Below are 24,114 nucleotides of genomic sequence, written 5' to 3'. Positions count from 1 at the left end.
ACTCCTTTTCAATGTATAGAAAATTTGGTGTGAGTTACAAAGGAAGGAAACAGACTGATTTCACATTTGACTGAAATTCTGTAGCACTAGTCATCTTTGATTTCATCCCATACCATGCCTTTCCAGATGACCAGGGAACTCCAATACACAGAATGTGAAGAAATTCCCCAGGAAAAAAAACACAATGGTACTCTAAAGGGGCTCTAAGAGAACTATTTTTTTAGAAAAGGCAGAATTTCTTCTTGACTTTTTCATTTTGAAATAATTTCAAATTTAAAGGAATTGCAGGAATAGTACAAGAACTCCTGTGTACCCTTTACCCAGATGCATCATTAACCCTTTGCTACATTTGCTTTCTCGGTCCCTCTCTCTCTCTCCATAGTTAAATGCATTTCTTCAAAACTAATTGAAGGTAAATGGCAGGCACCGTTCCTGTTTACCCTTAAATGCTTCAGTGTGTTTCTCCCAAGAATAGGAACTTGTTTTACATAACCACAGCATAACTATCAAATTTTAAAAAATTAGCATATATGGTCCATATTTGAACTTTGCCAATTGTTTCAACAAGATCCTTCATAGAATTTCCCCCCTAATCCAGAATCCAGGAGCCAATCTAGGATCATGGACTGCATTTAGTTGTCATGTGTCTTTAGTCCCCCTTAATCTGGAACAGTTCATCAGCCTTTCTCTGTCTTTCATGACATGAACATTGAAGAATAATTGCCAGGTGTTTTGCATTATGTTGCTCATTTTTGGCAGAAAAACTAATAAGTGTGTCAATTCAGTCTTCCTCTTCTACAAGGAAAGCTAAAATTATTTTTAAAGAAGAGAAAAATTGAACCGTTAAACCTTGAAATTATAAAGAGAGATATTCTCTAGGACAAGGTTCAGAAAGTCTCCACTGATGAATGAAATTAGTTAATAAGCTTACATGACAACATTAGGTTTAAGCTAGGTAAAAAGAGAACTTGCATCTATAGTAATTTAGCATTGGAACATATTACCAAGAGAATCTCCAGATATCCCTAAAAAGTATGGGTTTCTTTTTTTTAATTTGATTGATAGATTTTAATTTTTATAATAGTATAAATATTTCTTTATCTGGGAGGTGGCAGGATATGTTTAAATCAAAGCAAGAAAATAAACTGATGACTTCTTAAGATATCTTCTAGCATTTGGATTCTCAGAAGGAACCTTTGAGATTATCCAGTTGAATTCCCTTGTCTTATAGAAAAAAAGAAACCAAGGCCCAAACTATATCCTACAGAAGTAATCAGGCAATTGCACATGGATGTTTGTACAAGGATGTTTACCTAGCACTGTTTGTGATAGTTGAGGAAAAGGAAATGATCTTGATGTCCATCAGTGAGTTGTTTTTAAAAATTGTTTTGTCAATACTTTAGAATTTTATGTAGCCATTAAAATAATGATGCAGACATATATTTAGTGAAAAATAACCATTATAAATGAAATGGAAAAACAAACTCTAAAATAGAGTTTTTGTAAAATTAAATGTGTATGTGTGTATAGGTGTAGGAGAAAGTCTAAAAATAAATACACTAAACTGTTACTTGTGGTTGATTCTTGGCAATAACACACTTGATTTTAACTGACTTTTTAATCTTTAGTAAAGTATATATTTTTACTTTATTAAATATTTAATTAATCTTAAATAAATTATTACTTTATTAAACAGGAAAAATAAAGTTATTTTCATTTCAAGAAGAAGTGACTATCTTCTTTTCTTTTCACTTTCTTTGGTAAATATTAACTACCCTCAAACATGTGTTAGACAATATTATGAAATTGTTAGTGGATAAATTATACTTGCTATTTAAGATCAGGATTGCATTAAAGATAACAGGAAGAAAGCCATATCAACACTGTACACTGTGTTTGGCCATGTGATTGTAGCCGTTGGGATTAGAATCTGAAAAGAAAACAGAACGTGTCTCACTCATTTGAGAAAGACTTGCTATGGGAGGTTTTCATTTTTTTGGATGGATGAATTAAGGGAAAGCTGGGTGGATGGATGGATGGACTTAAATATGTATGGATGTGCATTGTATACCATTCCTTAAAGGACTGGGAGATGACTGGGAGGAGAGATGGACTGCTAGATTGATCCTAGATTTTCATCCTTTAGTGTTCACGGCCAACTTTCACAGTAACCATACTTCTTTCATGTTGTTACGCCCTTGTGCTGACAGAAGGGAGAACTTCAGGTGTCTCCTACACCCCAAACTTCTGCCAAATCAGTGTCCTATATCATGGCATATTCTTACTCAGCTTTGTGGCTGCAAAGAATGGAGGAAGACTTGGTAAATGATGACAATCCCAACTATTTGAGGAGCTCTTACTCTGTAAGAGATATTGGGTCTTTAAAGTCAGACAAAAATTAGGGCCTGTCCCTTCAGAAAAATGTACACACTATTCAGGCACAATTTAAGGACATTCATGAGCTCCCAGAATCCCATCCATTGATTTCAGTGAGGTTCACAGATTCCAAGTTAAGAAGTCTTGAGCTAAGTCGTAGCAAGAGATGACTGGAGCTGGTAATGACAAGCAGAATCGACCAAAGGAGTTCTGGAGGTCAAGACCATGTATTTCTATTTGATCCCAGTTTCCTTGAATGTAGTCAAAGTAAGTGGGCACTTAAAATTAAGAAAGGAAGAAGCTAAGAGTTAATACATTTTTCTGGTTAATACTTTGAGTTAAAACAATGCCTTCGAGAATAAATAATTCACCACAGTTCCAAGTGGTGAATTATGGACAGGAATTCAGGATTTTTTACAAAAAGAAAAGGAAGGAAGGAAAGAAGGAAGGAAGGAAGGAAGGGGGGAGGAAGGAAGGGATAAAGAACAAAAACTGAGGATGCATTCATTTATTCAACAAATCTATATTGAATTCCCACTACATCTACGCCCTGTTCCAGGAACTGGAGACATCACAAAGAACAGATTAGACAAAGTTCTTTGCTTTCTTCTTAAGGTGGGGAGGGGGGGTAATAAACATGTAAACAAATAATTATATGACATGATTTCACATTGTAATGAGTGCCAGAAAGAAAAATACAGCAGAGTAAAGAGAAAGAGCACAATGGGGAGGTTGCATGACAGAGGGCAGCTGGGGAAGGTCTCTCCAAGAAAGAAATATTTGGACACATTCCAGAGTGGAATAAGGGAGTGAGCCATGCAAGCACAAGGGGGAAGAGTTTTCCAGGAAGAAAGAGAAAATGCAAAGACACTGAAATAGGAATGAGCTCAGTGTGTTTGAGAAACAGCTGGGAGGCCACTACATTTGGAAGGAGGTGAGCCAGGGAGAGAATGGTGGGAATTTGGGTTGATAGTGAGGGCTTAACCTATGCAAGGACCTGAAGGCCACATTGGGGACTTTGAATCATCTTCTAGGAGTCGTGGGAAGCCATTGGAAAGTTTACAGCGGGGCAGTATCATGATCTGACTAATAATTTATGAAGTTGCTGCTTTGTGGAGAAGAGACAGTAGGAGGATGGGACTGAAGGCACAGAGGGTGAGAGAATGTTATTTCCCATTTCCACTTGGCAACCACTGATTTTTTAGTGGCTCTGGAAAGAGAACATAGATACAAAGATTATCAGGATCAAACACAACCTTTAGACCAGTTCATTCTGCCACGTGTATATCCCAACCCCAGGTTGGGAAACCAGACAGGAATCACCCACCTAGCCTTGTCTTTCATCTTCTTCATGCAAATAATTGCCAGTCTCTTCCTCAATCTTCCCACAGCAAAATAAGGAAGGCAGCTAGGACACAGCAGACAAAGCACTGGATTTGGAATCAGAAGACCTGATTCAAGCTCTGGATCTGGCACTCAGGACTCGTAGAGCTAGAGTAAATCATTTAACCTCTCTAATCCTCAGATTTTTCATCTGTAAGATGAGGAATAATGTTAAATCCATTACAGAGCAGTTATGAGAAACAAATTCAAAAATGTATTTGAAATAGCCTGTGAGTCACAAAGGGCTATGCAATTGAAAGGAATTATCATTAAATCTTTACTCCGCTCCAACTAAATCTTAACCCAGCTCAGACTTGACAATCACTGAATAAAGGGAGAGGAAAAACAAAGGAATGGTTCTCCCATCACTCTCTTGCACTCAGCCCTGGAGATGGTTGGTTGGAATGCAGACTAAGATTTTGCAGAGGTGGGATAAACAAAAGAATCCCGGTGAGAGATAAACCCTGTGAAGATTCAGGGATTGTCATACCTGTAAAATGTTAAGGGGTCCAGTGGTAAGAGGAATGCTAGCACAGCCACTCCAGAGTAAGAGATTATTGCATTTGCACTTCCTGCATGTAGAAGGAAGCACACTGTCCATTGGGCCTCTTTGGGTTCTGAAGGTAACACATCTACACATAGAGGTATGGTTTGACCCATATATGGGGTGACACAAAAGGCTGCCAGCTTTGAATGAGGCCCAGGGCAGGAAAGGGCTCTGCATCAGCTCCAGGCTGTGGTGCAAGCAGCCCTGCCACTGGGCCATGCAATCTCTCAGATCCTATGGCATCAGAGGTATCAGCAATGGAAAAGACAGTGTGAAATTTACAGCACAGGCCATCCTCTCAGAGGACTGCCTCTGAGCTGGTGCTCGAGCTGTATCTTCAGCAGGCAGTTCCAACACTCAAGGTGGTGGCTGCTGGGTGACATGGTATGTGTGGGTCCCATGGTCCTGTACCCATTCCCACATGTCCTTTGAGTCCCTTGCTTGATACAAAAATATATGAAGTCCCATGCCAGTGAGCTGAATACTTTGTAAGCCCTCAGACAGTGGTTTGGCAGAGATCCAGGGTCAGAGAACACAAACCTATATCCACAATATGTGTCTTTTCCCCTGAGAATGAACTGCTGGCCCTTCCAGGATAGAAGGGGCCCAATGTGGTCCACTTTTCCCCTAGTGCCATATCGGTCTCTGTTCTAGTTTGCTAATCCTGCCAGAATGCAAAACACCAGAGATGGATTGGCTTTTATAAAAGGGGATTTATTTGGTTACACAGTTACAGTCTTAAGGCCATAAAGTGTCCAAGGTAACACATCAGCAATCAGGTACCTTCACTGGAGGATGACCAATGGTGTCTGGAAAACCTCTGTTAGCTGGGAAGGTATGTGGCTGGCGTCTCCTCCAAAGTCTTGGTTTCAAAATGGCTTTCTCCCAGGACGTTCCTCTCTAGGCCACAGCTCCTCTTCAAAATGTCACTCTCAGCTGCAATGAGTTTGTCTGCTCATTTATATGGCTCCACTGATCAAGGCCCACCCTGAATGGATGGGGCCACACCTCCATGGAAATTATCTCATCAGAGTTATCACCTACAGTTGGGTGGGGCCCATTTCCATGCAAACTACCTAATCCAGATGTTCCAACTTAATCCCCACTAATATGTCTGTCCCACAAGATTGCATCAAAGAATATGGCTTTTCTGAAGGACATAATACATTTAAACTGGCACAGTCTCTGTTACTGTCAGTTAGGCATTAGGCAGTAGCAGTCTTGCTGACTGAGTAGGAATCCACAATATCTGTTTCCTGCATAGCCTCCTCCCCTACTACTGTGACCACTTCATTCATGTGTCCCTCATGCCACTCCTGGGGTAGCTGATGACAGGGGCTGGCTGTCAGTCAACTGGCCAGGTCATTTTGCCCACTTGGTTGGTATCTGTCGTGAGTATGCTCTCTGGTGAATGTCAACCCATGATGTACTTCATGCTCGCTTCCATATGTCCATATTCGTGCCTCTACCCAAGACTTCTCTGCAGCCTTCCGATCTTCTTCCTTTTGGACCCTGGCCAAATGTCCAGGCAATTTTCCACTGCCCACAACTTTGGGTATATTCTAACTTTTTCCAAACAAAGTGGATGACCTAACGGCCACACAGAGCTCTGACCATTGGGAGGATTTTCCTTGCCATTGGCTCTCAAGGACACCTCTGAGTGGACTGTAAAGAAGTCACCATCCATTTCCAACCTCCCCTCATATAAAGGGTGGACCCACATGCAACACAAGCTCAGACTTTTTTCTCCTTCAGTTGGTCATACAGAATACCCCTACAGCCATAGGGGTGAGCTGAGGGAAGGGCACTGTTACAGCAGTGGTAGGTGCCATGGGGGTCTGGGCTGCTGCTCATGCAGCTTACTTGTGTCCTCCAGTTCTACTTATGCTCAATCCTGGATGTAGCACCTTTATCTTATGATGGATTGTTGCTGGGCTCCCTGGATCTTTTAACTCAGTTGGTCCGACCTAGTTCGTGAAGAGACATTTCACTGCATAGTCCCTTAGTGTCCCATTGACACACTTTTTGTCTCTAATAAGGCCCTGTAGCATACCAGGAATAATTTTTCAAATGGTCTATAATCTCCACTTCAGATGATATGGCCTTACCTCTGAGCCCCAAGGCCCTGCACTGTGATTCTCCCTCTAGGGTTTGCCACAAAATCCACACAGCATCTTTTCCCACTGCTATGGATTGAATTGTATCCCTCACAAAAGGTTCATTCAAGTCCTAACCCCTGGTCCTGTGATGTGAACATATTTGTAAATAGGATCTCTGAAGATGTTACTGGTTAATGTGATGGTTAAGTCCATGTGTCAACTTGGCGAGGTTATGGTGTCCATTTGTTTGGTCAAGCAAGCACTGGCCTGATTGTTACTATGCGGGTACTTCAAAGATTTAAGGTATTATCAGAGGATTGCATCTCTGACTGGTAACATCTACAATCAACTGAGGAGCTGCCTTCAACGGTGAAAGAAGTCGCATCCAATCAATTGCAGGCCTTGAAAGGAGAAGTGATGATTTCAGTAGTCAGGAGGAAGGATTTCCATCTCTACTTCAGCTTCTCCTGGGGAATTCATCAAAAACCTTCATTGGGGTCGCCAGCTTATGGCCTGCCCTATGTTTGGAAGGAGGTGAGCCAGGACTTGCCCATCCCCACAGTCATGTGAGCCAATTCCTGTAATAAATTTCATGATATTTACACACACACACACACACATACATACACACACACATCCTTTTGGTTCTGTTTCCCTGGAGAACCCTAATACAGTTAAGATAAAGCCAAACTGGAGTAGTGTGGTCCCTTAATCCACTATGACTTATGCCATTATGGGCAGGGGAAATTTGGACACAGTCAGACAGAGGCAGAGAGACAGAGATGGTCACGTGATGGAGACAGTGAGTTATGCCACAAGCCAAGGAACATCATGGACTGCTGACCACCCACCAGAATCAAGGGGAGAGGCATGGAACGGATTCACCCCTTTAAGAGGAAACGTGGCCCTGCCAATACCTTGATTTTGGACTTGTAGCCTCCAGAACCATGAGATAATAAATTTCTGCTGTTTAAGCCAACTGGTCTATGGTACTGTGTTACAGCAGCCCTGGTAAACTAATACCACCCCCTAACCCCCACCCCACCCCCTGCTGATGCCTCCAACACCACAGGGGCTGCAGGGTCAGATGGTCCCAGTGACGGACCTGCTTCTACCTCAGCCCAGGACTGCAGAGCTCGTTCCTGCTCCAGGCCCCACACCAGCCTGGCAGTCCTTCACGTCACCAAGGATATGAGCCAGAGAAGTAGCCAAAACATATATGTGCCTTCAATTTTTCACCTATTTTGGTAAATATAATGATGAAGGCGGTTGGAAATAGGGAGGATCTAGGAGGAATACTTCAATTTCCATGTAGGGATCCACCTGGGCAAGTAAAAACTAGAGACTACAACCTCCAAACCCACCTACCACCATTTCTTCCCGGAGCATGCAAAATTCAAACTCTGTAGTTGATCAGCCAGGCGCGAGAGTTCTACCTTGACAAGAGGAAAGTACATCCTGTTGTGTTCATGCCTTGACCTCAAATGGGCTCTTGTTAGATAATAATACTTTGCACTTTTGAAAAACACAGGAAGTGGCTAGGACAAATCACTTTTTTCAACAGTGCAGAATGGCACAATGCCCCTCCCCCCATATAGAAGATATTTGAGAATATATCTGGCTGATATGGATAAAACTTTCATTGGCTCAAGTCTAGCAGAGGGGTCAGAGCAGTAGTACAGCACTCTAATTGTTGTAGTGCAAATAAAAGCACAGTACTCATTTGTGATTATTTTAAAAGAACTCACTTTGGAAAGCGTTCTGAAAATTTCAAGAACTTTTTCTAGTGCTAGTTTTTCTGTCCCATCTCTATTTTCGTTTCCTTGTTTGCTGAAGAAAATACTATGCAATGGGTTGGCTTAAATGATGGGAATTTATTAGCTCACAGTTTTGAGGCTAAGAGAAAGTCCAAATCCAGGCATCATCAAGGTGATGCTTTCTTCCCAACCACTGGCCTTCTGGGGCTGGCTGCTGGTGATCCTTGGTCCTGGGCTCCTCTGTCACATGGCAACACACATGGCAGCTTCCCCTGGCTCTCAATTCCCTTCCAGGTTCTGTTGACCTTCATCTTTTGCTTCCCATGGCTTTCTCTCTCTCTCTGTCTGAATTTCATTCTGCTTATAAAGGACTCCTCTTGATCCTAATCAAGAGGCATCCTAATTAAGGTGAGCCACACCTTAACTGCAGTAACCTCATTCAAAGTTTACTTACAATGGGTTCACACCCACAGGAATGGATTAAGTTTAGGAATATGAATCTCTGGGGTACATACCGCTCCAAACCACCACAATCTCTTTAACATGTAACACAAATTGACCGTGTTATTGTAAGATAAATAGTACTGCTTGCTGTTATTTATCAGTGCTTATTACTACTATTTATTGCTAATTAATATATGCTAAGAATAACCTCATTCAATACTTACAAAATCTAGTACAGCAGGTTGTGTTTGGGGTTCTCAACCACCCAAGGTTCTTTGATTCGTTAGGAGGACACACCAGACAGGACTCAGTATATTGTTGTACTCTTGGCTATGATTTATCATAGTGAACAGATACAGAGAAAAATCAGCAAAGGGAAGAGGTGCTCAGAGTGAAGACCGGAGGAAACCAGGTACAAGTTTCCAAAGGCTCTCTCCCAGTGGAGTCACACAGGACATGCTTAGAAATTCCAGCAATGAGTTGTAACAATGTGGGTGAAATGCTGTCTATCACAGAAGCTCATTAGAGACTCAGTGCCCAAGGTTTTTATTAGGGGCTGGTCACTTAGGCACCCTGTTAGGCACATACCAAAATTCTAGACTCCCAGAAGGAAAGCAGGTGTTCATCATAAACCACCTTGTCTGCACAAACAGTTAAGGCACCATAGCCATTCTTAGAGAATGGTGGAACCCTCCCAAAATCTAAGTTCCCAGGCATCAGCCATGGGCCAACTGTTCTAGTTTCCCTGCCACTGAAACAAATACTATACAATGGGTTGACTTAAACAATGAGAATTTATTGGCTCACGGTTTTGAGGTACGGGGAGGTCCAGAATCTAGTTATCAATAAGGCAATACTTTCTCCCTGAAGACCGGGGTGTTCCAGGGCTGGCTGCCAGTGATTCTTGGGTCCTTGACTTTTCTGTCACATGGTCATGTCCTCTCCTTTCTCTTCCAAATTCTGTTAATTTCCATCTTCTTTCCCTGTGTCTTCTTTTTTTTCTGGCCTTCTCTGTCAATCCTCCAGTAAGAGGATTAAGACCCATTTTGATTCAGTTGGGACATACCTTAACTGAAGTAACCTTATCAAAAGGTCCTATTTACAATGGGTTCACAGGAATGGATTAAGATTAAGAACATGTTTTTTCTGGAGAGCATTATCTCCAAGCCACCACACCAACATGGCAAGCAGGCCTTTCTAAGGTTAACAGCCAGGACTGCTGGGATCACTCTTTTCTGTACATGGGCATTATTATCCTCTTTTCACACATGTGAAGCTGAAGGTCACAGAGGTTAGGCATCTTGCCCCAAACCATGCAGGCCATACATCGTGTTCTGGTTTGCTGATGCTGCTATTTTGCAAAACACCAGAAATGGATTGGCTTTTATAAAGGAGGTTTATTTGGTTGTACAGTTACAGTTTTAAGGCCATAAAGTGTCCAAAGTAAGGCATCAACAATAGGGTAACTTCACTGGAGAAAGGCCATTGGTGTCCGGAAAACCTCTGTTAGCTCAGAAGGCACATGGCTGGCGTCTGATCGCTCCCAGGCTGTGTTTCAAAATGGCGTTCTCCAAAATGTCAGCTTTCAACTGCCAAAATGTCTGTCTTACCTGCAGCTTCTCTCCAAAATGTCACTCTTAGTTGTTCTGAGGTCCTTCTCTTTGTGAACTTTTTACAGGGCTCCAGAAATTAAATCAAGACCCACCCTGGATGGGCAGGGCCACATTTCCACGGAGACATTCAATCAAGAGGTCACACTCTAATCAAAGGTGTCACTCACAGTTGGGTGGGTCATATCTCCATGGAAACACTCAATCAAAAGGTTGCAACCTAATCAGCACTAATGCATCTGCCCCCACAAGATTGTATTAAAGATAATGGCATTTGGGGGGACACAATACATACAAACTGGCACACACGACAAAGCTGGTATTTGAGTTTCAGCATGTCTGACCCCAAAGGCCACACAGTTGACCACTATGTTGTAATGTCTCAAATCCTAGCATCTTACATCTGTAAAATACGTTTCTTTTTATATTGAGATTAATTGACATTATGGAGATTTTTCTAGAAGAAATCTTTCACTGATAATTATGACTGCTAAAAATTAGAAGATAGAAAAAGGAAAAAAAAAGGTTTTCATGTCAGTTTTTCTCATTTGTAAAAGATTTATGATGGAAAAGTAAGAAAGTTCAGGTATGTAGTTGTATTTGTTAGCTTCTTTGGCTGACTCTTTTTACTTTGTCTTATGACATGAAAAACCTCCCAAGTACAAGCCCCCAAGATAAAGCTCCCAAGTTGGGCCTTCTTTACTGCCTTTCAGAAAATGTTGCTCCTCTCCAGCAGAGGAAAAAATGAGGGGAGTAATCCCTAAATGTTTGAGTTTGAGATGCAACCTTCCCCCTTTCGATTTCTTCCCAGAATTGGGTGACTCTTCCCCTGAATTGCAGCCTACCAAGAGTCTACAGGGTCTTCAGTAACTCCACATGGGAAAATCCCTGAGATGGATACTGAGTCAAAATGAATGATGAAATAACATACAAGCATCTGTGAACTTTTTAAAAACAAAAAGAAGGCCACCCATAGATACTATTTCTTGATTCTCTTTACCATATTAAAGTACAAACACCCAAAGATAGATATTTTGTCTAAAAAAAAAATCAGCCCACCCTAACCCACTTCTGTAGTGCAGAGGATCTTCTGTGCAGCAGTCTCAACTGTTCTATTTGTCCTGGAAAACTTCTTCCATTTGATTTGCACAGCAGAAAAGGATCCTCTATAGGGCATTATTACATTTCAGCACAAAAAAATATTTTGATCAACTACCCAATATTAATAAAATTAGGGCCCATTTATGATTCATCCCTGTCTCACGTATTTCCTATAAAATCTTAGAAGCTTTTTATTAATGAAATCACGTTTAGGCTTAAGGAATGAAGTCACGTTTAGGCTTAAGGAATGAAGTCAGTGGCTTTTCACCTACCCCTTGACCCATATGCTTTCCCTTGTTTTCACAAACACTGCTTTTATGATGCCTGTGCCTCCCTGAGCCTTGGTTTAATGCCAGCTCTGCAATTTCAAGCCAAGTGAGCTTGGGCAAGCTACTTAAACTCTCAGGGTCTCAGTTTCCTCATCTGTAAAATGGGGATGGTAATACCTCATAAAGTGAGCTTAAAGATTAAATGAGATAAGGCAGTAAAACTCTTAGCACATTGCCTTGCACATAATAGATGCTAAATAAATTGTATTTCTTTTTACTATTGCTAAAAGGGCTATTCATTGATAATTGAAAATCCTTTCTGAAATAGCTGTACAATCTACTAGAAAATGGAATATGTTTCTTTTCCTCTTCTTTGACTAGTAGTGTTTATGTAATGTTGGCATTTCTTTTAACTATGGGGACTGGATATTGGGAAGGTCATGGGAAAATCCAGGGGTGACTTTGGTGCCAAGTGTTGGGACTTTTTCAGTGCTCTTGGGAAGGAGCTGAATGTCACAAGATGTCACGAAACAGGGAGACAGATCACCAGCTGAGACCCTGGACATACTTTTGGAGCTGGAAATGGGATGCATTTGCTGGTGTTTCCTTGTAATCTTTCCTGATAAAGTTTTGCTTATTTGGCATGTAGGTTGCTATGGTGATGGGATATGGGAAGGAATTGTGCAACAGAAGGTTCTAATCTGCTTATACTTTATCAAAGTTTACTTCTTTGAGGTAAAACTGTGACTCCCATACCTAGCTGCCAACATGGCAATGAGCATCATTAGCTTAGACTGGCCTTTGTCTTCCTTCTATTTCTTTGTGACACAGGAAGGCCACCACGTTGGCCTAGGAGTAGGGTTTGAGAGGGAAGGGCCATGCAAGTAGCAGTGAACGTTTTCTTATCAGAGGATCTATAGCATCTTACTCCAAGGTAGTAGAGCTTGAGTTCTGTTGTCACAAAGGTTGGGAGTTCAAGGCTTGCCTCTACCACTTACTAGCTCCATGACCTTGGATATATTAGTTTACCTCTAGAACCTTATCATAAAACCGGACAAGGATGTCTGCTTTCACTACTTTTGGATGCAATTAGTGAGAGTCAAATGGATTAACGAATATGAGAATGTTTTATAAATTGTTAACATCAAAAAGATATTATGTATGACTCCTGGGGAGGAATGCAGACCCAGCATCATGGGATGGAGAACATCTGCTTGACCAAAAGGGGGATGTGAAATGAAATAAAATAAGTTTCAGTGGCTGAGAGATTCCAAAAGGAGCTGAGAGGTCAATCTGGTGGGCACTCTTACGCATAATACAGATAACCCTTTTTCGGTTCTAATGACTTGGAACAGCTAGCAGTAAATACCTGAAACTATCAAATTACAACCCAGAACTCTTGAATATTGAAGACGATTGTATAACAATGTAGCTTATGAGGGGTGACAATGTGATTGGGAAAACCATGTGGATTGCACTCCCCTTTGTCCAGTGTATATTAAAAAAAAGCACCCAGTGTTCTTTTTTACTTTAATTGTTCTTTTTCACTTTAATTTTTACTCTTATTACTTTTGTGTGTGTGGTAATGAAAATGTTCAAAAATTAATTTTGGTGATGGACATACAACTATATGGTGGTACTGTGAACAACTGATTGTACACTTTGTATGACTGCATGGTATGTGAATATATCTCAATAAAATTGAATAAAAAAAAAAAAAAAAAAAAAAAAAAAAAAAAAAAGATATTATGGCACTACCTAAATGATTATGTTGGAATGAGGCTCCGTGCAACATATCTGGAGAGAGGTGCTTCCTGCCTCCTAGAATGAGTTGAATGAATTAACTGAGAAGGTGACATTGCCCAACAATCCACCAATATAGCGAGCATCCCAAATAAGAATTTAGGAGAAGTACCATACTCAAAATAATTTATTTTAAACCTATTAATTGCCTTTTCTTATAAGTGTCCTTGCAGGAAAGAGTACACTGTAGAATTTAAAGTTCACCTAATATTTAAGATGACTCATAGCATGCAAATTTATTTTTAAAAAATCATAAAATAGAGATTGAAATTAGTACAGTCCCCTTCAGATCTTGCCTACTCAAAAAGAATCAAGCTGTAAATTTTGATGACTAATGGAAAAATATGCTCCTCAGGAATGATGGTGTCATCTGTAACTGGCTGAGATTTACCTTTATGAAAGATGTTGTTGGCACGTATGGGTAAAATTGCTAAATAGTTTTCAAGCTGATTTTTAACCTATTAAAAGATTTGTTAAGCTATGCCTGTTTCCCAGTAATAGGTGTGCTGAATTGTTACCAGACAAGGGTGAAGATTTCTGTACTTGAGATTATGATTTTGAATAACATGCTTTGTATATATTTCATGCAGAGAGACTATGAATTTCATAAATGAAATATCTTCCCCATCCTCAGGCTTTGAGGAACTTTTTTTAAAAGAGGAGCCTTTCATTTTGTATTAATATTATTAAATTTTTTTTTACTTTGACTATTTATTTTAACATGTGACGTGCATAAAAATTGGGAGGTTAGGGCTTAAATTTGTTGAGCCCTTTAGCAACATCAGAGCAAGTCAAATTTCAGCATACGTTGGGTTGTAATTGCATAAAATCATTTTCTTAAACATGTACTGCCATTTTCTGTTTTTTCTTTGAAGATATATTCTTTGCAATGAGCATGAATCAAATAAAAAATATGACATATTTCCATCTCTGTAGAATATTCTCCCTTCATTGAAATCTAATAGATAGGTTTCATTAGAGAGTCTTATTTCTAAAACTATTGGAGCATTTATATTAAGCTTTAATCAGGTTTTAAAAACTTGTTCTTTCACAGGCAAGAAAACTGATTTTTTTTCACGGTGTGCTATATTTTACAAGGTTCTTAATAATACTTTTTAAAAGAATTTTCCTCTCAGCATGAGTGGTCTTTTTTTTTCTTAATTACACAATAAATAGAACTATGCGAAAGAAGCCATTGGTTCTGAAATACATGGCATTATAAAAGGCTTTTGTTTGCCATTCCTCTGAGGAAAATCAATATGGTGTTTTCGAAAGGCTGGTACCGAGAGGGAAAAAATGAGGCCCCCTTGTCCCAGTTTCACATTGTGTGAAATCTAAACTGTCTTCTCAACCATCCACCATGCGAGGCGGTGAGGCCCTTGATTTAGAACATCTTACATTGAGAAAGAGAGCCTTTCCTTTTAAGAAAGTGTTTCATAATATATATAAGGAAAATAAAAATAAGATGGAAGCCCCAAAGTGGATAAGCAACTCATATTGTATCACGAGTCAGGCTGCTGATGACAAATTCTTCATTTCACAAAACAAAGCAATCCTCAGCAGCTGGCTGCAGGATAATTTCAGGTCTCTATTGGCAATGACACCATGAAAGGGAAATACAAAGTGAGATCATTATTTCGCTGCATTCCCTATTAATAAACGTTGTGCAGATTGCCTCTCCAAAACTTTCTTTGTCAAACTGCTCATCATCTTAGGCTATTATGCTAATATATGACTATGCCAGCACAAAAACACTAGGGAATCATGGTGATAAGGAAGAACAAAATAGTTTACTTAAAATACACACACACATACACACACAAATTGGCATCTATTTCCAAATACAGAATGGAGGTTGGCTTGCTGCATCTAAAATTGTCTGTGCCCAAGTTACCCTGTAAATAACTGCAAGTTTGGAAACTCCTATTGAGTAGGTGGTCATTCAGAGCTCTCTCTCCAAGGGAGAATGGAAAAATGATAATTGTATATTTTTAAAAATGCTCTCAGTTCATCTATACAAAGGAATGAAGTTCTGATACATGCTACAAATGGATGAACCTTGAAGACATCGTGTTGAGTGAAATAAGCCAGACCCAAAAGGACAAGTATGATTTCACTTATAAGAAATATCTAGAATGAGCAAATTCATAGAAACAGAATACTTTAGAGGTTACCAGGGGCCTGGAATGGGAGAAATGGGGAGTTATTGTTAAATGAGTAAAGAGTTTCTACTTGGGGTAATAAAAAAGTTTTGGTAATGGATGGTGGTGAGGGTAACATAACTTGAAAGTGGTTAAAATTGGAAATTTTTAGTTGTATATGTTACCAACAACTAAAAGTAAAAATAAAATAAAAACAAACAAATAAAGTAAAATAAAATGCTATCAGGAAGATCTTAATGTATGCTATAGTCTGATTTAGTCCAACACTCAAAAGCCATCAGTAATCTGCTTTTTCCTCTCCTTTCTGGAAATGGCTCCACTCCGCCAGTAGAGGGCGCCATGTGCGTGCTGGCTGGAGAGACCAAAGGTAGTATGTCTGCCTCTTGTACTTGGTTTCTCTTTGAAGGAATACCACAACGAGAGTAAGCGTGAGGGGTGGCCAGTACGTTGCTAGAACAGTTCTATGGCACTTCAAGCATGCTTATAATACACCTAATCTTTTCTGCACCCATAAAAGCCCGAGTTCCGCCTTGACCCAAATAGAAACCCAGATAATTGAATGGTTGTGTTTAGAGGTTGCTGGCAAAATGAACCAAGAGTGAGAGGTTTAGGAGGCTCTTTTGTGTTGGAGGCAGACATGCAGTAAGTCAGACCAAGTTGGAGGTCGGGAGACCTCGTTCTATTCTCAGCTATTCTAATTCCAGAGTCACTTTGTACAAACCAAGAGGGGGATCTGAGTTCCTCATATGTTTAGAAAAAGTTTTGCTTTGACTTTTATTAGAGATGCCCAATATAAAATCACTGATAAGTTTTCCACTTAGCTGTTAACATTATGGAAGCTTATATTTCTACTCATTTAAATATTCATTAAATATTTGGTTTGGAAGCACACATTCATACATTTTATGCATTTTATACATTTATACATTGTATTTAACCTAATATGGTTAAATGTTTAACTCCAGCTACTATTTATTTTAATTATGGGCATAATTCAGATTAACCTAATTAATTTTGGATCTAACAAAGAACAACAAATAAAAATGGCTGAGGTTACTGCAGAAATTTGCAAAAATGTGCACATTTGATACAAGACTTCTTTGAAACTCTCCTAAGAGCAGGTATGCAATACTTCAAGATAAAAATGCCTCTTTCCAGAGACAGAATCTTATACGGAAAAAAAAAATCTGCATCACAGAGTTGTTCAAAATATTAGAGATAATATTTGTAAAGAGGCTGACACCTGCTCTGTATAGAGTCTCCTTGTTTTTTAATAACATTATTTTATTAGGTGATTGTTGCAGTTGAAATAGCTCTCTCTAGCTCACAGCTATATAATGAATACAACAGGGTCATCTTACATCCAGTTTGATCACATTGTCATAAGGAATCCAAATCCTATACAAATATTTATACAGATCTTTACTGTCGTCTTTTAAAGAGGCAGCAAAAGAGGAATTTCCATGCCTAACACAGAGCCAACCTTCACAAACACCAACCTTAGAGCCCACCTCTCCTGCTCTTTAAATGATAGCCTCTCTGATTCCTTCCATCCTTCTCCTTTAAAACACCCCCCATTCTGAACTTCTTAATTCTCTTGCTCCTCATTCTTTTCTTTCCTCCCGGTAGTTCCTTACCTCTGCTTTTTCAGTGTAATTCAGATTTCTTCAATTTTGTAACTTTTCCATTTCTCATCACAACAAAAGTTATCCCTTGGAAAGGGAAGGAAGAGGAAAGATCGTATTTCAATCCCTGCCACATAAGAAATGATGGGAAAGAACAATAGAGAAAGAAACTACTTTTGAAAAGAAGTGCTCTTCAAAATGATGCTTACTTTTGTTAGACATTATGTGGCTAAATTAAATCATCAAAATCACAAATAAAATCATGAATTCTTTGACCTTTGCTATGTTTTGTAGATGTGGTTAATATCTATGATCAGTTGACTTTAAGTAAAGGAGATTACACTCCTTAATGTACGTGGGCTTCATCCAATCAGGTGAAGGCCTTAACATCAAAAACTGAGGTTTCCTGGAAAAGAAGAAATTCTGCCTCCAGACTGCAGCAACAAATTCTGTCTGAGTTTCCAGCCTGCAGGCCTGCACCTACAGATTTTGGACTTGACAGCCTCCACAGTATTGCATGAGCCAATTTCTTAAATATGTTTGCGCACACACACACACACAAAATATAACCTCCCATTGGTTCTGTTTCTTTGTAGAGTCCTGACTCATATATATACAGTGTATGTATTTTTATAAATGGTGACTTTGCTAACATAAAGAACTACTTTTTGTCTCCTTTACTGTCTACAGTTTTGTTCTCAGCATAGCAGAAAGATAAGGTGTAAAACTTTAGTGAGAAATACTAAACTCATCTCTCATAGGAAGTGGCAATACAAATATGAGCACCTCAGTCTAATATTACAACCTGGCCATAGTCACTCCTAATTACTGAAATCATCCCACCATCCAAAATGTCCTACTTCCTATCATCTCCTATGTAACTCCATCAAAAGTTTCTATTTTCCCCTTTCCCGGGATATTTAAAAAAATGGACTCCAGCAGTATCTTTATTTTATGAAACACACAATTCAGTACATTCCCATTTTATCAAATTATTGCTACTGAGAAACATTTATCTTGACTCTTGGCAGCATACCTAAAGTACTCATGAAAATAAACAATTGTTGGGAAAATTATCATCACTGTGAAAGGCAAGATGACCACATTTTTTTCTCTGCAAAACAAACAAACAAAAAAGATAAAAGGCTTATCTGCTCCAGGATAGGTTTTGTCACCTGCAGGCTGAGCCCAGGATGGCATCATGGCCCTTGGTGTAATCAACAAGGAAAATAAAAGATCATATTTGTAAAAATGGCTCAACTGTGATTGCAGTTATCTGGGAATGAACATGACTGTACATCAGTCTTTCTAACCTTAGCTTGGGCTAAATGAAAAAAGTATTTGGTAGTAAATCAACAACATTTAAGTGAGAAAGTCCAGTGCTAACATTTTTCACTTACCACATTAGCAAAGATTTTAAATGATAATTCCCCATGTTAATGAGGACACTGGGAAATTTGTTCTGTGGTACAGCACTGGTGTGAATGTGAATTGGCATAACCTTGCGCCAAGGCAATTTGGTAATGGAGAACAAAAGCTTTCTAAATAGTCATGACCTTTGACCCAGAAACTTGCTTCCAAGACTTTGCTTAGGAAAACTATCAAAAAGATCTATAAACAAAGTTTATCACTACATTATTTATAATAAGAAGAAAAAAATGAGGAACACAACTATTTAACAAGAGGGGATCAGTTAACTATATTATAGTATAAGCATAGGATAGAATCCTATGCAACTGCTAAAAATAATGTTAAAAGATAAAATTTAATGGCATAACAAATCTTTCATGATGCTTTTTAAGAAAAGAACGGAATATATATGTATTCCATATACATTTATTTTTTAAAACTGTAAAGAGTATATACTAAAACCTTTACATTGATTTCCTCTGCATGGGTAATATAGTAGACGGTTTTTCTTTTCTTCTCTTATTTTTCTTTACTTCCTAAATTTTCTACAATAAACATGTAGTACTTTTGTATTTAAGAAAAAAAATATTTCTTTTTTTTTAAGCCAAGCCTTTCTCAGTTGACTGTCCAAACGTGGTAAAGACCCAGTGGCTGCAGTGAGGGCTGCAGCTGTGCTCAGATTGTACTTTCTTTTGCAGTTCTACGCAAACCATTGGTCGGGCCTGGAGCAGCCCATGGCTCTGGAGCTCAGTATAGCATTTCCTTTCCTTTGTAATGTGCCATCCAAGGAGGAGAGCCTGCGGGCTGACCCTGAGCCACTAAGTCTTCCAAATATCAGTTCCAGTAGCAGAAAGGCCAATACCCCACTGGACAGGCAGATGGTGCAACATCCCCTTGGCGCTTGCAAATCCAGCTGTACAGGTGCAGACAGCTGAAAAAAAAGGCGAGTTCTCCAAGGTCATGCAAAATGAGTCCTCTCTCAAGGGAGGGTTGTGTCATGCCAGCTGGCATTCCCTGCAGTGCCTCAGCCTGTTTCAAGGGTGAGTAATGGGAAAAGCCAAGAGGGCTTAACCTGGAGGCCTGATCATCTCAATCAATGAGGAGATGGGCACTGAGTCCCGTGAATGCACTGTCAGGAAGTGACAGTCTTTCAGGAAGCAAAAGAATCTATATGACAGCAAAGAGGAGAGAGCCTTGGATTGTGAATTAGGAGCCCTGGAAGCTAATTCTCATGTTCCCTCTCTTTGAATTTCAGTTCCTTCTTCTATAAAATAAGCGGAAGGTGGAGTATATGATGTACCAAGTTGCTTCTACCCTTCAAACTCCTTATAATGATTCATAAAGAAATTAAACAGGATATATTTCATTCATTAAAAATTTACTCAGTGCCTATTATAGCTGGCAAGGAGGTAGTGAGGAAATAAAACACTGCCTACTCACAGGACTCACAGTGCAAAGCAGTGAGAACTGCCCAGTTCTGATACATGTAATTATCCATCAGGCTGTTTATTTAAGAGAAGGTGTCTCACCAAGATTGAATGTTCTCTGTTGCCTATAAAGCCTCTTATCCCACCAGCAGTGAGCAAGGAGCAATGCATTTACTCCATAGTGGGAGGCAATATAGGTTTGGGTTAAAAGCATAAGTTACGAAAACAGAGAGACCCAGTTAAATCTAAGCTCTGCCATTCGCTAACAGGCTGAACTTGGGAAAATTATTAAAATCTTTCTGCTTCAGTTTCCTCATCTGGAAAATGAGGATAATAATAGTACCCATTTCCTAGGGAATTATAGAGAATAAATGAACTGAAGCATGTCAAGGGTTTGATATAGAATAAGTTCTTAGCAAATCATTGTCATTTGTTGTTAATATAGGAAGTGTAAAAATAATTTTATTATCAGTTTAAACAAAATGTGAAATCTTACAATTTTAGATTCAATATGGTCCCTAGAAATAATCAATTTCATTTCAGTCCTCTCATTTTATATAAAGAAACTGTGGCTCAAAGTGGTTAAGTAGGGCCAAGGGCCTCCTAACAGCTATTTTCCTCTTTTTTTACACAGTGTTCACTAATTAGGAAATACAATGTGCTTCTCTGAGAAACTTAAAAAAAATTTTTTTTTCAAATCATGTGGAAATTATTTCTACAGTTTCTATTATTTTGAATTGTCTGTTAAGTGCTTGCTGAAATTTGACCACCATTTCAGAAAGTCTTTCCAAAAAGATGCTGGCATTTTGGCTAACGAGCCCAACTGATCCTTGCCCCAGCTGCACAAAATCCATTGTGATTGCCTCAATCAGACTTAGAATTTCCCTCTGTGTACATAGATGCCACGCAGCTGGGTTTTATTCTTGTTTTTTTTTCTAGCCACTTTTGACTAGTCAGAAAAAAATTTCAAGTTCAGGCCAGCCAAGTTTGTGTCATTGCCTCCAGTAAGGCAAAAATGCCTTCTCTAGATATCAAGAGTCTGAGGTGGGGGGGTGGGGGAGAATAAAAGAATAGAAGGAAAGGGAACTCATCCAGAATAGAGAGAAAGGGAACATTTATCCACGGTTTTCCATGTTCCCAGTCATTTAATCTCACAACCACCCTATGGATTATATATTACTATCCCTATTTTACAGGTGAAAAGGCCAAGACTTGGAGAGCAACTTGCCTGATGACACACAGAGAGCAAATGATGGGGTTCGAATTTGAACCCGGGATACTTTGTTTCCAAACTCTTCCTAGCAAGTAAACCACACTCTCTCTCATCCATGGCCTTAATGCATTCAACTCAGAGTAGCTTGTCATGCAAAATAAATAAATAAATATAACAATGGCTCTTAAAAAATGGTTTGGTCACATTTTTGGAGACAAGAGCTCAATTATGCAATTCGCTAAAAGTGTATTGACTGACTGCTACCAAGGCCCTGAGCTTAAATAATTAAGATTCATCCTAGGTGTCGTAAATTATGCTTCATTCCCTCCAAATACAGTTTTCTTGTATCATAAGAAAAGAGAGGGAAACCTAACTGATGAAGACAAAGAAAGAATTGTGAAAATGTTTTTAATATAAAAACATTTCTCTAAATCATTCTCCTTGTGATTGATCAATTCATTTTTTATGGCCTTTTTGAGGGTAAATGCTTTGTGCTCTCTTTCACCAACCTTCCTCTGGCTTATTTTAAAAGTGGTTTTCCCGTCCACTTACAGTTCAGAGCAGATGTAGATGCTGGCCCGCTCCCAAAATCTTGCTGCTAAATCATGACTCTACTATTCCCCATGGACTGAGTAGTGCTGAAGTAGAAAATGACTTCAATCCACAGCAGAATCTGTGTTGCTGCCAATGCAAGTTAAACCCAAAGGAGTCAATCCTATTTGCAGTATTTTTTTTTTTTCATTTCCAGTTCATGCCAAGAATATATCGTGCATCACATTCTGATGATTTATAAAGTATATCTTAAGGTCTCTCCTTTCCCCAACATTATTTGTCAGTTCCCTGGATTTGAAAAGCAGGCAAAGAAACAAAGTCTTCAGAAAATCTGAGACACACAGTCTGATCAAGAACATCTAAAATTGGTTGCCTTGCAAGTTAACATGACTTTAAGGAACCAACTATAAATCATTTAAAATGTGAATAAAGTTAAATGACCCAGAAGATGAACACAACATAATTTTGTGTTACTCAAGTGTGCTGATGTCAGCTGTATCATTTTTCCATCACTGATGGGTACAGGAAACTACTGTGGTGATAACAAGCAGACGATGAAGGGGGTGGCTGTCAGTAATCCAGTCCTTCATTTCTGCAAAACTACTTCAGAAAACCCCGGGCTCAAAATATTACAACATGCAACAGCAGGAACACAAAGGGATGAAAAATTATTGCTATAATCTTCAACTCCAGAAACATTTAGAGAACCACTTCCCCCATGGAAATGCCTTGACTGAGGGCAGCTGAAAATGCAGAGATAGCAAGTGATATCTTTGTGGCAAATTTTGGGTCCCAAAGGATCGGCTTGTTCGGGGTTCTCTTTTTCACTTGCTCAATGTATTTTGGCTGTTTGATCTATGATATTCTCCAAACAAGCTTATTGGTTTCAGTCATTTATTTATTTGTTGCATATTTGTTGAACTCCTTACTCTGGGTCAGACACTGTCCCAGGCACTAGGGTTAGAGTATTGGACAAGAAAGACAAGGTCCCTGCTGTTAGGAAACATTCATTTCAGCATACTTGTTATGTCTCCAACAAAGTTTAAGCATGTTATCTGTTTTATATCAGTGTTGAAAATACTCAGTTACTCACAAGTGATATGTCAGATTGAATGTGTTTTACTGCTGATGTTGAGATTTTTCTTTTCCCCTGGATCCCTCCATCTTCAATGGTAGTAGAAGCAAACAATGGAAACTTAGAACTTTTAGAAGAATCATTTATATATATATATAAATCTTTTATGTTTTATATATGTTTTTTAATAAGCTGATCCTACCCTAAAATCTATGTAGAATGAAAATATAAGGATTCAGAGGGACACATTCCCACCAACAGTGAGGCAAACTGGTCCTTGACTTATATAACTCATAAGAAGTAGCTTGTTAGCTTCTATTAACATTGGATGAACATTCACAAATTAGCATGAAGGATTAGATCAAATGAACTATCTGAACAAGGAGTCTCAGGAAATCTGAAAAGAAAGAAAAATGACTCTCTTATAAGGGATGTTGGACTAAAGTAAACCTTTTACAGATGAAGAAACTGAGACTTTCAAGAGGTAATGACTAAAACACAGAATTAGGGTGAGAAGGAGGTCACTGGGGTGGAGGAGAAGGGCTCCAAAATAACAATGATGACTACTAGATTTTAGCTTCTTGTTAGTCAAGGCTCACTTCCTCCATATGGGGAAAAGTTTAAAAAAAAAAAATTAGGGAGAGTTGCCAGGAACTAAGTCCTCAGCTGGGAACAACAGGAAACAGCAAATCAAGTGTCATTGAGGCCAGTTTAAATGGCAGAAGGTGAAGAACCAGCTTCGCCTGGAAAATAAAAATGTTATCTATGAGAACAAGAGGACAGAACTCAGAATTTCAGGCTCTGGAGGTGCAATGATGAATAAGATATGGGGAACCCTGTTCTCAAAGAATGCTGAGTTTAGAAGAGGAGGCAGACATGGAGACAACTAATGACACTATGTTGAGAAAAGGTTCAGGAGACAAAACAAGGCCCACCATGAGCCCAGGGAAGGTGGGTGATTAATTCTGTCAAATAACAAAGGCAAGGCCTCATAAAGGAAATATTATATGCTGGTTATTGAAATATAAATAAGAGTTTTTCATAAGTAAAGTGCCATAAATAAGTGGCAGAAGACGATAGCATCCCAAATCATGTGTTACGGCCGAAGCTTAAACATCAAGGGGGATAAATAGTAGGAGACATTTTAGATCAGGACATCATCCTGATGAAAGCCACCAAAGCCTTTGTTTTGTTTCAACTTTGCTTTAAACTAATTTCAAACTCACAGAAAAGTCACAATAATAAAAATAGTACAGAGGAT

The sequence above is a fragment of the Choloepus didactylus genome, chromosome 10, assembly GCF_015220235.1.
Source record: "Choloepus didactylus isolate mChoDid1 chromosome 10, mChoDid1.pri, whole genome shotgun sequence".
NCBI classification, from domain to species: Eukaryota; Metazoa; Chordata; class Mammalia; order Pilosa; family Megalonychidae; genus Choloepus; species Choloepus didactylus.
Note: the sequence above shows the minus strand (reverse complement) of the source record.